Source organism: Magallana gigas, chromosome 8 (assembly GCF_963853765.1).
Source record: "Magallana gigas chromosome 8, xbMagGiga1.1, whole genome shotgun sequence".
In the NCBI taxonomy this organism is placed as follows: domain Eukaryota; kingdom Metazoa; phylum Mollusca; class Bivalvia; order Ostreida; family Ostreidae; genus Magallana; species Magallana gigas.
Genome location: NC_088860.1, coordinates 19,902,828 through 19,917,502, shown reverse-complemented (window position 1 = coordinate 19,917,502; position 14,675 = coordinate 19,902,828). Strand labels below are relative to the sequence as shown.

General features: G+C 35.7%; 1 long non-coding RNA gene across 1 annotated transcript; it reads left to right on the top strand.

Annotated features, from left to right (window-relative positions):
• The first annotated feature begins 391 nt into the window (after nt 1-391).
• Nucleotides 392-1,387, top strand: LOC117689474 (uncharacterized). Its single transcript, XR_010708927.1, has 2 exons — nt 392-640; nt 1,088-1,387. It is a non-coding gene; the product is annotated as an uncharacterized lncRNA (long non-coding RNA).
• The last annotated feature ends 13,288 nt before the right edge of the window (nt 1,388-14,675 follow it).

Here is a 14,675-nt window from a genome sequence, read left to right as displayed (position 1 = left end):
TGGTGCTCTCAACAAGATGACAAGTGGCTATAGGTAAGATTTTCAAGACCACCATGCAGGAGATGAACCAAAATAAAAATAACAAGGTGAGGGAAAATCAGACTCAGCAGAGCAGGAGAACTGGAGTTAAGCAGAGAAGGAGGAGATTACTATCCCCTGTGACAGACAGTTAAATGAACAGTGAATCCGACTCAGATGAAGAGTTAACTAAGACAAGTTGCAGCTCAATATCTACAAGGAGCATTTTATCACTCCAGGAGCAGAAGTAATTCAGTCAAATTACCAGCATTCCGGGGAGAATCAGACGAGAAATGGAAGGCATATATAAACAGATTTGAGACTGTAGCCAAGCTCAATAACTGGACAGAGGAGGATAAACTAGCTCTGTCACATTTAATGTCCAAACTGTTTACCATAGTTTTTACCTGTATATATATATTTTTAATCACATCAGGTGTCTATAGATTTATTTTTAGTACGTTAAACTCACTCAACTGGTTAGGCATTTAAATACCCGTGCTAGTGTAGTCAGTTTGGGCGTAGCAGGCACCTGAGAAGGACATGCTGTCCTGTAATAGAGTTTGTCCAACAAAATATTTACATCTGAGTATTTTCTAACCAGGTTCTTCTCACTTCTGAGGTAAGAGAGTTTTATTTTAAAGTTTGTTTATTGTTAATTTCAGTTGCAATGACAGCCAAGTTCCTTTTTTGTGTTTTTGTTCAATTTGTTCTATAAAGTTGTGTTAAACTTACCATATTGTTTAAGTACATAAAAACTGGTAATGTTTATAAAGTATACAAAGTAACTGTAAAGTAACAATGCTCCGTAAACATTGTAAAAAGTGTGTATAGTAATTGCGTGAATTCAGTGTATAAGTAAACATGCTATTTGTATAATATATATAGTATGTGTAAAGTACAAGTATAAATTATATGAGTAAAACATGAGTAAAAGTATGCATGTATAATATAAGTAAATACATGTAAAGTATATGTGTAAAGTAATGTATATGTATGTGGAAAAACGTGCATAGAATATAACCCCAATGTATGGTATATACAGTTATGAAATGTATACTATTAATAGATCCCAGTATTCCAGTATTCCAGTATTGCAGTATTGCAGTATTCAGTATTCAAGGGAATCAGCCTTTAGAAAAATGGAACCACCATAATCAGTCACCATTCAACTATTCAACAGTCAAGATTCACCAACTTTGGCCTGTCTTACACGGATACACGGACGGATGGTTTTGTGAGCCCACCGAGGCCGCCATTACGGACCAGCCAATAAGTGACATACAAAAACTTAAATATAATTCTATGTAAAAAACTGAATTACAAGTATAACCAAATGTATTGAACAGTATTAAAATGTAGTTAATTATTCAACTAGTTATTCTTTCTGACAACCAGCACGGCCAATCTGTGACAATTGGTGTCAGAAGTGGGATAGTAGTAATGTAACACAGAGCTGTTGTCAGAAATATATTTATCTTATATAAAAAAAAAATATCTGTATTGTAATTGAAAAAAAATAATTACCATTTTTTTGTAACTGTATCAATTTTGTACTTTGTGCGCATTTACAACTTTTTACATAATATTGTAGAAAAAAAAGAAGAAATTTGGCTGTTTACATTGCTACTGGGATCCAGAAGTGAATAAAAGTGAATTCATCAACAAGAACTGTCCTTCCTTGGAATGTGAGTTTGAGGATCTGGTCAGGAAAGTGAAGTTTCAGCTGTTTGATTACAGACTTAAACGGTAAAGTTTATATTCAAAAACTGTTTAGTTAGTCATCTATAGGTACTGTGTCGCCCAAATGTGAGATATCATGTTTTTGCTTTAAAGTAGATATTCTGTAGTGACTACTTTTACAATACGCCCTTGATAGTAGAACATTGTAGTGAAAGTCAAGGTCACAGTCTGTCAGTTGTTGATAGTAGAGCATTTGTAGTGAAGGTCAAAGTAAAAGTCTGTCATTTGTCTACCTTTTTATGTTTAATTGTCTGCCAGCAATATTTAACCACTATGTCAAGCGAAAGTTTGAGCGAAATCATAGCAGCGGGAAAAGAATTAGGTTACACTGATCAAGAGTTGAAAGATTATGTAAAAGAGCAGCAAGATAGGCTGAGAGATGAGAGAATTCTTTTGAGAGAAAGAGAGAAGGAAGAGAGAGCGTATAGATTAGAATTAGAGAGATTGGATCAGGCAGTGAAATTGAAAGAAATAGAAAGTAAGCTTGAACTTGAGATGAAGATGAGTCAAGGTAATGTTAAAAGTGTAGATACAGATTCGGGTATTAACAAGAATGCCTAAAATTCCGCCGTTTGATGAAAGACATGATGAAATGGACAGTTATCTCAGACGGTTTGAGCGGTACGCTACAGTTCAACATTGGGAGAAGAATACGTGGGCAACTAGTCTTAGTGCGTTATTGTGTGGGAAAGCATTAGATGTGTACGCTTTAATGTCTTCCGAAACTGCTCAAAATTATGACGAACTAAAGTCAGCACTTCTTCGTCGATATGATCTGACGGATGATGGATTCAAGAGAAAGTTCAGATCCAGTAGACCTCAACCAGGTGAGACGTTTTCACAATTTACGGTAAGGCTCGGATCATATCTTACAAGATGGATAGAAATGTCTAAGATACCAAGAACTGTAGATGGATTATTTGATTTGATGCTACGAGATCAAATTTTGCATGTTTGTAACCAAGAACTAACAACTTTTCTACGCCAAAACGTACCAAAGACAGCAGATGAATTGTGCAAACTTGCAGATCAGTTTTCAGAATCTCGAAACACTAATGCGTTACATCTGTGTCAAAAATATTTCAGGAAACAACTAAGTGTTGATGTGAAAAGTAAGGATAATGTTAAAAATGGTAAGAACCCTCAGATGGAAAAACAAAAACCGTTCGTACCAATATCAGAGCGGAAGTGCTATCTTTGTGAAGGGAAGGGCCACATAGCACCCAACTGTCCTACAAAAGGAAAAAGTAAGTTTTCTGTTTCTGGAGCCGTTCTCAACGATGCAGAGGACCATGAGCAATCAGTCATTAATTGCAGTGCTTTGATAGTCACTAATAACCCACCACTTGATTCTTGGGCGAGTAAAAATGATAACATGATTCTTACATCAGCGTGTCATAGCAAAACTCAGCAGTTACCTCTATCAGCTGGTTATGTTAATGGACGACCTGTTACATTACTACGTGACACTGGATGCAAAAACATTGTGGTAAGAACAAGTTTGGTTTTGAAAGATCAATTTACAGGTGAGCATGTAACTTGTGTTCTCGCTGACAGTACAAAGAGGGTAGTCCCTGTCGCCACGATAGATATAGATTCTCCATATTTGACAGGTAAGTACAATGTCTGGTGCATGGATAATCCAGTATTTGATCTCATTATTGGTGAAGTTAGTGAAGCAAGGAATCCTTACGATCCAAATCCAGAGTGGGAGTCTGTTCTTGCAGTAGAAACAAGACAACAGAGAAGAGAGAAAGAAAAGCCTCATCCTCCTCTTAAAGTTCCTGATATTGTGGTAGATGATATTCAACCAGATGATATTCACCGAGAACAAGAGGTTGACCCAACTTTATCTGTTATACGTGAGAATGTAAAGGAGCGTAAAACATCCCGAGATGGAAAGGTTACCTGGTTTTCTAGAAAAGGGCTAATGTACAGGGAATTTAAAGGTGACAAAACATACATTCAGCTGATTGTTCCATCAAAATACAGGAATGACTATTAACAGAATCCTAACGGAGTTCTACTGGCCTGGAATGAAATCAGAAATAAAAAGATTCTGCCGTTCGTGTGATACATGTCAGCGGACGCTACCAAAAGGACGAGTATCCAAAGTTCCTCTAGTCAAAATGCCGTTAATAGACGTTCCATTCAAAAGAGTGGCTGTAGATATTGTGGGTCCCTTACATACACCAACCGACAAAGGTAATAGATATATTTTGGCGCTTGTTGATTATGCATCTAGATACCTAGAAGCAATTGCATTGGCAGGAATCGACACAAAACGCGTTGCCGACACCTTGGTTGAGATATTTTCCCGAATAGGTGTCCCCGAAGAAATGCTCACTGATATGGGAAGCCAGTTTACGTCAGCTTTGATGAAGGAAGTAAGCAGGCTTCTATCCATGAGAGAACTGACCACAACCCCATACCATCCTATATGTAATGGGTTAGTCGAGCGCTTCAATGGAACTCTAAAACAGATGCTGAAAAAAATGTGTATTGACCGGCCTAAAGACTGGGACAAATATTTGCCAGCATTACTATTTGCGTATAGAGATGTTCCACAAGATAGTCTTGGGTTTTCACCGTTTGATTTAGTATATGCCAGACCTGTAAGGGGGCCAATGACGATCCTGAAGGAACACTGGACAAAGGAAATCAAGGATCCTGAAATAAAGACAACTTACCAATATGTTCTTGATTTGCGAGACAGACTGGAGTCTACGTGTGAATTAGCTCATCGAACCCTTGAGGAATCATCAGCACGATACAAGAAAAATTATGACAAGAAGACCAGAAGTCGCAGTTTAAAGGCAGGAGAAAAGGTTCTTATTTTGCTACCGACAGATAGCAACAAACTGCTTATGCAGTGGAAAGGACCATTTGTAGTTCGTAATAAGCTTAACAGAGTTGATTATGAGATTGACGTAAATGGGAAAAGTAAGACGTTTCACATCAATCTTTTGAAACAATATGTAGAACGTGATCCAGAAGATGGCAATCTCCTTTCATTAGTCACCGCCGAAACTATCGATGATGAGCAACCAATTGAATATTTCAGCTTTTAAAGAGTGAGTCATATCTCAATGTTGACACTAAAGCTGATCTCCAGGAGAGTCAACAAGAACGCATCCAAGAAGTTTTACGTGAGTATACAGATGTATTCACTGACATGCCCGGTTCAACGATTGTATTGAACCATGAGGTGAGAACTACAACAGATAAACCAGTCAGGATTGCTCCAAGACAACTCCCATATTCAATGGTAAAGACTGTAAAAGATGAAGTTAAAAAGATAGTAGAGTTAAACATTATCGAACCATCAGAGTCCTTATTCGTCTCCTATAGTTCTCGTTGTGAAGAAAGACGGATCGTATCGGTTTTGTGTTGATTTTCGTTCGTTAAACAAAATAACAGTATTCGACGCAGACCCAATGCCAAACGTAGATGCGATGTTTTCAAAATTGGCGGGACATGCGTATATCTCACGGCTAGATTTATCAAAAGGTTATTGGCAAGTTCCCTTATCTGTAGAATCTCGACCAAAAACAGCTTTTCAAACACCCCTTGGATTATTTCAGTTTACGAAAATGCCGTTTGGTTTAGTTACAGCACCTGCAACTTTTTGTAGATTAATGCGATTAGTTCTTCAAGATTAATCAAATGTAGAGAACTTCATTGATGACATCTTGATCTACTCCATGACGTTTGAAGATCATGTTGTATCTCTTACAGAAGTTTTGCAGCGACTTAGAGAAGCCAATTTGACAGCAAAACCGAGTAAATGTGTCATAGCTTACAGTAAATTGGAGTGCCTTGGACACATTGTTGGAGAGGAAATGGTGCAACCACATCCTGATAAAGTTCGCTCAGTGCAGGAAGCAAATCGACCAGTTACAAAGAAGCAGTTACGATCATTTCTGGGTTTGGTAAATTTTTACCGGAAATTTATTCCAAACTGTGCTCATATATCATTACCACTAACGGATCTTACTCGGAAATTTTCCCCAAACAAAATACAAGAAATTTCATTCCAAAACCTGAAGAAAACCTTAACATCATCCCCAATTCTGAAGCTTCCGAATTTGTCAAAAGTATTTATTCTGCAAACAGATGCATCAGACCGTGGACTCGGTGCTGTTCTACTTCAGGAAGATTCATATCAAAAACAGCCTATTTCGTATATCAGTAGGAAGCTGAATAAAGCTGAAGAGAATTATTCGACAATCGAGAGGGAATGTCTTGCAATAGTGTGGGCAATTCAGAAGTTTCACAAATACTTGTATGGTCGTGAATTTATTTTAGAAACGTATCACCAACCATTGGTTTATTTAAACAGTTCCAAACTCCTGAATTCTAGACTTATGCGATGGTCATTAGCGTTACAGCCATACAGATTTCGCATTGTCTCTATCCGAGGAAAAGAGAATGTTGGTGCCAATTTATTAAGTCGTCTCTGATTCTCAGTGAACATTGAAACCGATGCAAAGAGACTCTTGCGTAGTTGAGTAAATAAATAAAATGTATCAATTGAGTTTGTTCATTTGTTGTTTGTGTATGAAAGTGTTTGTACCTTAAATGGTTTTCTAAAGTACTCCGTACTTCTTTAAGGGGGAAGGATTGTCACATTTAATGTCCAAACTGTTTACCATAGTTTTTACCTGTATATATATTTTTAATCACATCAGGTGTCCATAGATTTATTTTTAGTACGTTAAACTCACTCAACTGGTTAGGCATTTAAATACCCGTGCTAGTGTAGTCAGTTTGGGCGTAGCAGGCACCTGAGAAGGACATGCTGTCCTGTAATAGAGTTTGTCCAACAAAATATTTACATCTGAGTATTTTCTAACCAGGTTTTTCTCACTTCTGAGGTAAGAGAGTTTTATTTTAAAGTTTGTTTATTGTTAATTTCAGTTGCAATGACAGCCAAGTTCCTTTTTTAAAGCGCTAAGCATAGCTGCAGCGCTTTTTTGTCGCCAGATTTCTGATCCTACTTCCACTTTCGATTTCGCATTTCCGAAATACCGCCACCTACTGGCGGATGCTAGAGAAGTCGTACCCTGGAGAAGTCGTACTCGGGAGAACTCATAACTATGCAGTAGGGAAAACTTATCTTCAAGTTATCCTGCATGCAGATACATTTGTTCTATCAGTATAAAATTGGGAATGAATTCTTTTAATGAATATTATTATTATATATCGGATATGGGTGCTCCAAAAGATATCACATTTATGATGATGATTTATTTCCAATTAAAATTTTTTTTGGGAAAAAATGGGTGTTATATGCATTTGGTTGTGTATTAGGTGTTAAGCAATAATTGGAATAACTTAGCAAAAACACATGTGCATCCATCAAGGCGTGAGGGTTTGTTACGTCGAAGTTACACGTGTGTTTGAAAAGCACAAGACCACAAGTCAAGAACTTTTCATCTATCCTCCTCCAAAAAAAAAAACAAGCATAAAAAAATTCAAATGATCTTGCATAATAAAAAAACTTGGATAGTCAGACACCTTACACATGCTTTTTATTACATAAAAGGTTATCCCTTGTCGCAGGTGGAAACGGCCCAAATTCGGAGGAAAAATAGGAAATTATTTTCCTTCAGCCTAAGTTAAATTTAATGATATACCCTAAAATATACCGCAGAAGAGACTGTCTATGATTTAACAATCTCTTCCCGGCTTAGCGCTTTCCAGTACTTTCAGTACTTTGATTGTTTAAGTACATAAAAACTGGTAATGTTTATAAAGTATACAAAGTAACTGTAAAGTAACAATGCTCCGTAAACATTGTAAAAAGTGTGTATAGTAATTGCGTGAATTCAGTGTATAAGTAAACATGCTATTTGTATAATATATATAGTATGTGTAAAGTACAAGTATAAATTATATGAGTAAAACATGAGTAAAAGTATGCTTGTGTAATATATAAGTAAATACATGTAAAGTATATGTGTAAAGTAATGTATATGTATGTGGAAAAACGTGCATAGAATATAACCCCAATGTATGGTATATACAGTTATGAAATGTATACTATTAATAGATCCCAGTATTCCAGTATTGCAGTATTGCAGTATTCAGTTTTCAAGGGAATCAGCCTTTAGAAAAATGGAACCACCATAATCAGTCACCATTCAACTATTCAACAGTCAAGATTCACCAACTTTGACCTGTCTTACACGGATACACGGACGGATGGTTTTGTGAGCCCACCGAGGCCGCCATTACGGACCAGCCAATAAGTGACATACAAAAACTTAAATATAATTATATGTAAAAAACTGAATTACAAGTATAACCAAATGTATTGAACAGTATTAAAATGTAGTTAATTATTCAACTAGTTATTCTTTCTGACAACCAGCACGGCCAATCTGTGACAAGCTCAACTATTACTGAGGTTACAAGGACCTGCTGGAGAGTTTGTTTACAAAGACTTGAGACCAGAAGTCCTGTCCAACTATGTAGAGCTTAACAGAGACCCTCAAACTATCGAAGAAGCTGCAGAATATGTCGTAGAGTTTGAAGAGGCTAAAAGATATACCCGTGCAGAAGAAGAGCAGCAGTTTAGAGATAAAAGGAGACCTACTAGACAAGTGAAAGTGCAGGCTGCAGACACCTCAACAGATGAGCGAACAGACGCCACCACTGCCAGAGGATGGTCTGAGACCAGTAACAGAGATCAAAAAGATTCACGGCAGAGAAAGCCAGAAAATTTTAATACACAAAGGAAACCATTGATCTGCTACAAATGCGGTGAAACAGGTCACTACGCCAATAGCTGCAAGAGTGAGAAAACCCAAAAGAAAGTAAAAAATGAAAGGCAGCTAAATGCGCATGCAAATGAATTCAAACCACATTTAAACTAAAGAGGGTCAGCTCTACCGGCCAAGAGAGGACCCAGATGAATTTTAAAAATGGCTCTATCAAGTAAATGTTTAATTCAAAGGGGAAAAACTCCAGTATCAGTTTTAAATAATGGGAACAGGAGGGGGATTTTAGTATCAAAGAAGACAATAACTCTCTTAGGAATACCTGCAAGGCAAGCAACATTAATTTTGCGGAGGTCAGTGGAGAGATACCCACTGACATGCAACAAGTGCTCAGTGTGGAGCCGATTGGGATAGAACCAAGTAATGCAAGTCTTGGATGAAGCCAGGTGGACTGTGGGGTGGCACCTGGTTCTGCGAGTCTTGGACACAGGCGGGTAGGCTGTGGGGCGGTGCCTGGTATTGCAAGTATTGGATGCAGTCAGGTGGACTGTGGGATGGTACCTGGTTCTGCGAGTCTTGGACACAGTCGGGTAGGCTGTTGGGCGGTGCCTGGTGATGCAAGTATTGGATGCAGTCAGGTTGACTGTGGGGTGGAACCATTTAACAAGAGACGAATAAGCAGTCAGGTAGACTGTTAAGAGTCTGATACGATTACTTTAGATAGCAGTCAGTTAGACTGCAATGGTAACTTACTTTTGAGTTCAAGTGGGACGCTTGACTCTGTGAAGCCTGCAGATGAATCCAAGAGCTGGTGTTCGGAAAAGACCTTCATTGATAATAGTGCACAGAAAGGTGATATCTGTTCCGAGAACATCCTGAGACAAATTAATGGATGTCCAGGAATATAGATACTAAGTAAGTGGTTCAGTTCAAGGTGTGAAAATAAAGTGGACCACAGATACTGGAGCTACTCGATAAATTACCGGTATATCCAAACATGTTTTTGAGAAAATTCCAAAAGAATCAAGACCTATATTAGAAAAATATAATTGTTTGATAGGGACTAATGGAGAACCATTGAAGGAATTAGAGAAAGCCATTTTTGAAATTCAGCTGGATCTAGAAAATTTCAAAGAAGAAATTTTTGTGTCCGAAATAGAGGATGACGCTCTTCTTGGTTAAGATATTTTAATGAAAGAGGAAAATGGACCTGTAGATATAAAATTACATAAAAAATTCATTACTTTCAGGGGAAAGAAAATTGAAATTCAAAATTGAAGAACAGAGAAAATATGAAAAGTTTTGGCAGCCGACAACTTTATTATTCCTGCATATTGTGAAAAATTAATTGATGTTTTCATTGACAGGTATGAAGATGACCAAGATTTTAGGCACAATGTATTTTCTGTCGAACCATCAGAGGATTTTAACAACAGGTTTTCACTGATGATGGCCTCATGTGTAATAGACCTCAAAGATCAAGTCTCTACCAAGATTAGAGTTATGTATCCTTTTAAAATTGATGTCTGTTTAAAGCAAGGTGACTTGTTAGGAAAGGCTGAACTGATAAACCCACATGATATCAAGATCATTTTTCAGAGGACTGAGAGCAGAGTAATCAACCAGTTAGGCAAATACAATTAGATGACCGCTTACAAAAGGGGGGTAACTACTCAAAAATGAAGGAATCAAATACTTTTCAGAGGAGTAACTCCTCTCAGACCACAAATGGTCCTGATATTTGTTAGATTTGTATTACAGGGCAATTCAAGAGATGACTTCAGATGAGAGCCAGAAAATTTCAGATCTTCTTTGTAGGTACCTAACAACATTTTCAAAGAATGATACAGATCTAGGGTTGACAACTTTAGTACAGCTCGAGATAGATACAGGTGATTTAAGACCCATCAAACAGTCTCCAAGGCGTGTCCCACTGGCTTTCGCTGATGAGGAACGCAAAGTCGTTCAACAGATGGAGACACAGGGTATAGTTAGAAAATCAAGTTCCCCATGGGCAAGTCCCATAGTTTTAGTTAAGAAAAAGAATGGTAAAACTCGTTGTTGTATCGATTACAGGCTCTTGAATATTGTCACAAGACAGGATGCTTTTCCTCTCCCTAGAGTGCAGGACTGTTTAGACACTGTCCGTGGATCTATTTATTTTCAACTTTTGATTTAACTTCAGGTGACCACCAGGTCCCTGTAAAGGAAGAAGATATTCCAAAGACAGCTTTCATCACAAAATATGGGCTGTATGAATTTACTACCATGCCCATGGGTCTCAGTACAGTATGTGCTACATTTTAGAGACTCATGGAGCTAATTCTTCAAGACCTAAATTGGCAGACTTGTATCATCTATCTTGATGACATCGTAGTATTTGGTTCTTCCTTTCAGGAACACCTTCAATGAGTTGAAGAGGTTTTACACAGAATACATTATTCTGGAATGAAGTTAAAATCAGAGAAGTGTAATCTATTTCAGAAAAAAGTAACTTTTTAGGTCATATCGTCTCTTCTGAAGGAATTCTCTCAAACCCAGACAATAGTTCAAAGATCTTACAGCGGTATCGCCCAACTACAGTTACAGAAGTTAGCCAAATCCTAGGGGTGGGTAGTTATTATAAGAAGTTCATAAAATTGTTTGCAAAGTTAGTTAGGCCGTTAGTAGATCTATCTAAAAAGGGGAGATATTTTATTTGGTCTGATGAATGTAAAAAGGTATTTACAAATTTAAAGGAATGTTTTTCTAGCCCTGACATATTAGCTTATCCTTTGGATGAAGGTGACTACATTTTAGATACAGATGCGAGTGATATGGCTATCGGAGGTGTCCTGTCACAAATACAGAATGGCACTGAAAAAGTTATCGCATATGGGAGTTGATCGTTAAACAAGTCAGAAAAGAATTATTTTATTACGGACAAGGAGTTACTTGCTCTGCGTTACTTTGTCGAGTATTTCAGACAATATTTACTGAGACGTAGATTTACAGTGCGAACTGACCATCAAGCATTTGTTTGGTTATTTAAACTTTAAGAGCCAAAAGGGCGCATTGCTCGCTGGTCAGAGATTCTCTCTCTTACTTTAATTTTTCAGTGGAATATCGCCCAGGTCACAAGCATGGGAATGCGGATTCAATAAGCAGGTGTAAAAACCCTGCGGATTGTACTTGTGCTGAAACAGACAACTTTGAGTATTTGAAATGCGGACCCTGCAATAAATGTAAAAAACGGTCTTTTGAAATATGTAGCTCTTTCTTGCAGGAATCCAGTAGAGAACAAGATCCCCATCTCTGTATCCCCAGTCATAGTTTAGAGACATGCAATTTTGAAGCTCAACAACAAAGGCAACATACAAGAGTTGTAAATACTAGACAACAAACATGTAAAGAAAAGGGAGGTTATTCTATTTTTTGACAAAGAATATACTGTAGACGTATTTTTTTCCACGGGGTCATAATTCCGCGGAATCACAATATCAATTTAATCCGCGGGTAAAAATTTACACGGATTCTTTAAATGAAAAAAAAAATCATTTGAATAATAATTATTAAATTTAGTTCTGAGCGATTTTCATTACCTAGAATTTGTCCAACTTTGGACTTAAATTATAAGAACTGTTCACAGTGAACAGTAATTTTCGGTTGTGCACTGGTCGGTAGTCATTAGTTAGCCGTCAAGATGTTACGACGCTGGCTAAAATCGTCTTGTGAAATGTTTAAATTATGAGTTGATCAATTTTATCAATTAAAAGTCAGAGCACAAATGGATTTAAAAATTGCAGTAAAAACACAAGTCTTAGCGTGTAGTTAATTGGGTCATTGAAAGACAGACCCGCTTGGGGCTATTTGTCGTCTGACACGTGCCGTTATCTCAAGCTGGGAGAAGTTTAAATTTCATGCAAGTAAATTAACAGAAAATTCAAATCTTTAGGAGATTCAATTATTTATTATGTGAATTCTCAATACAAATGTGTTTGACAGTTTGCACAAATAAAAACGATATACATTGGGTACACGTATTTGCAAGTGTTATGTAATGTAGTAACTCCCGATTATCCTTATACATGTGATGTAATTTCAAACAAAATGTACTTTAAGTACACTGGGAAAAAATTCCGCGGAAAATTTGTGCCCGCGTTCATAGCGTAAATTAATACCACGCGGACATAAGTACGTCTACAGTATAGTAGGAGTCAAATAAAGAAAGAGCAACTCAATGACCCAGATATAGGTCCAGTATATGACTGGGTGAAGAACCAGACAAGGCCTGATAAGTCAGAAGTTGTAATGCAATCTCCGGCTGTCAGATACTCCTGACATATTTCTGATACTTTAAAATTACAAGATGGTGTATTGGTAAAGAATTTTCATAAGAAGGACAATTCTGGTTCTTACTTACAATTAGTTACTCCAAAAATATTGAGAAAAGAGGTAATAAACCTGTCTTATTATAATCTCTTAAGCGGTCACCGTGGTAGAAAAAAAACACAGAAGACCCTATCGTGCTGCTAGGGCAAAGATGGGAAACATGACCGTGGGGTCATCTCTAGAAAGACTCTCTACTGACATCATTGGGCTCGAAACACCAAGAGGAAACAAATATATTCTCACAGCTACTGATCATTTTACTAACTGGGTTGAAATATATCCAATTTCAGATTTGACCGCTGCAACCACAGCAAGATTTCTTCTAAATGGAATTATTAGCCATATTGTTTGTCCTCTTACTATGTCGTAATTATGAAAGTCAAATTTTTCAGGAGTTGTGATATATATATATATATATATATATATATATATATATATATATATATATATATAAATATATATATATTTTTATATATATTATATATATATTTATATATATATATATATATATATATATATATATATATATATATATATATATATATATATATATATATATATATATATATATATATAAGGTCATACACAATTATGTTATGCATGCTTATGTTTACATTGTGCAAATATAAATATTTATGCATATATATATATCTGTATAGTCTTAGTAAGGCATATTTTTGTATATGTAACTGTTTTTCTACCGTATTATACTTAAAACAAAATACTGAAAGCAGAGATTATTATACTTAAAACAAAATACTGAAAGCAGAGATTATTTACTTAATCTATGTTTATATTGTCTTTGACATTGACATAAATATTTTTTTTTAAAATGCTTTAAAACGATATAAGACACCATGTTTCATTATTTTGATCAGTGACTTCATATAAGTTTTATGCCTGCAGAGTAAGGTCAAAATATTTAGTTTAATGCTATAAATGTTTTATACGGAAGCGTATTAGTGCCACATATACACTTCACATTTTTTTTATTTCTACACTTTAAAGTGTAAATTCTACACTTTAATCTGTAAATTTTACACTTTAATCTGTAAATTTCACACTTAAATCTGTAAAATTTACAAATTAAAGTGTAAAATTCACACTTTAATCTGTAAAATTCACACTTTAATCTGTAAAATTCACACTTTAAAGTGTAAAATTTACACTTTAAAGTGTAAAATTTACACTTTAATCTGTAAATTTTACACTTTAATCTGTATATTTTACACTTTAATCTGTAAAATTCACACTTTAAAGTGTAAAATTCACACTTTAATCTGTAAATTTTACACTTTAATCTGTAAAATTCTCACTTTTATCTGTAAAATTCACACTTTAAAGGGTAAAATATACACTTTAATCTGAAAAGTTTACACTTAAAGTGTTAAATTTACACACTATCCTGTAAAATTGGCTCATATACATTGTATACACATACATTGGAGAGTATTTATCATTTCCGATGGTTTGATCGAAGCATTATGGACTGAAATAATTTATTTAGTAAATATTTCAAACTTTGTCTTAAATCCAGTGACATCATTACACAGTGATATTTAAAAAAAAAACACGTTGATTTTTCAAATAGATGTGAGTGGTTTTATGCCTCGGCTTTTTTCTACACTTTTTAATGATGATTTTACAATAAAAATAACAAATAGAGTTGAATTACTGATCATTCAAAGAATATACATTATGTCTCATTCTGTCTAAACCTAGCATAAGTACGTTCAGTACTTTGAGTTGTGTACGTACTACAAAACTTGATTAAATAAAATTGTACTGTATACAAATGAATAAAATTGATGCTTTAAA